Source organism: Rhinopithecus bieti, unplaced genomic scaffold, assembly GCF_001698545.2.
Source record: "Rhinopithecus bieti isolate Rb0 unplaced genomic scaffold, ASM169854v2 scaffold_30171, whole genome shotgun sequence".
In the NCBI taxonomy this organism is placed as follows: domain Eukaryota; kingdom Metazoa; phylum Chordata; class Mammalia; order Primates; family Cercopithecidae; genus Rhinopithecus; species Rhinopithecus bieti.
Window position 1 is genome coordinate 1 of NW_016889786.1, and position 1,546 is coordinate 1,546.

Sequence of the window (1,546 nt, forward strand, 5' to 3'; positions counted from 1 at the left end):
AGACTTCCTGTTTTAATGTTTATTACTGAAAAACATGGAAATTACATTGCTTAGGTACAAATGTTTAACTCACATATCTTAACCAAATATACACTCTTACTTGGACAAGACAAAAGTCTTTTATAGAGAGTTTTACTGCATCAGTAGATCAAAATTCATCTCTTTGATGTCATTAAGCTCTGATGGTTGTATATATGAAACCTTGATACCAATACGTCCAACTGACCCAGAAAAAAATCAGAGCTTAGTTAGATCACTGTCGCTCAAGGCTGTTGTGTCTGGTAATGCTCCAAATGGAGTTGCACTCACTGCCCTGGATCAGGATCACGTCACAGTCCTAGGAAGTCCACTAGCAGCTTCTAAGGAATGCCTCTCTGTATGGAACATAAAATTTCAAACACTACAGACTTCAAAAGAGTTACCACAAGGGACCAGTGGTCAACTCTGGTATTATGGGGAGAATTTGTTTATGCTACGTGGAAAATCTCTAGCTGTGATTCCATACAACTGTGAAGTGTCATCATTAGTAGGTGCTCTTGGAAAACTCAAGCATAGTCAAGATCCAGGAACTCATGTTGTGCCCCATTTTGCAAACTGGGAAACACCTCAAGGATGTGGACTTGGGTCCCAGAACTCAGAGCAGTTAAGAAGAATTTTAAGGAGATGAAAATTGAAGTGAGTTTACAGCCAGAGGGATCACCATCCAAACAACTTTTGTCAACCGCAATGAAAGATTCAGAAAAGCACATTGAAGTAGAAGTATGGAAATTTTGGCTCTGAAGCAGACACCTGACTTTCATACTGTCACTGGGGACACAGTAACAGGACTTCTGGAAAAGGTGTAAAGCAGAACGATTGTTTTATCCCCGGAACTGTCTGATGCAGCTTATCCAAACGCATGTGCTTTCTTACAGTTTGTGCCCTGACTTAATGGAGATTGCCTTAAAAAAGAAAGATGTACAGGTGTTACAACTCTGTCTACAGCAGTTCCCTGACATTCCTGAATCGGTCACCTGTGCTTGCTTAAAATTTTCTTGAGCATTGGTGATGACAGTCTTCAAGAAACAGATGTCAGTATGGAGTCAGTTTTGACTCTAGTAATTCTGTACATGATGAGAAAATGGAAGAGCAAACTGAAATTCTTCAAAATGGCTTCAATCCTGAAGGAAGATAAATGCAATAACTGTGGTCAAGAGTTAAATAAAAGCCCCAGGACAAAACAAAGGAGACCACGTCATGCCCTGTGATACCAAAAGGAGCAGCTCTACTTAATGCAATTCTTCATTCAGCATATAGCGAAACATTTCTTCTGCCTCATTTGAAAACATCCCAGCACAGCATACCATGCTGTTTCTCAAGTATTTGTATTTCCTTTATCTGAAGTGTAGCGAAAATGCTACTATGACTCTTCCTGGAATATACCCACCTACCTAGAACCAGATTATGGATTGGATATGTCTACCTCTGGATGCAAATTTTACTGTTATAGTAATGATGCCAGAAGCAAAGAGGCTACTGATAAATCTTTACAAGCTTGTAAAATCTC

General features: G+C 39.5%; 1 pseudogene; it reads left to right on the forward strand.

Annotated features, from left to right (window-relative positions):
- Positions 1–132: 132 nt before the first annotated feature.
- LOC108525888 (nucleolar protein 11 pseudogene) lies at positions 133–1,542 on the forward strand (annotated as a pseudogene).
- Positions 1,543–1,546: the final 4 nt, after the last annotated feature.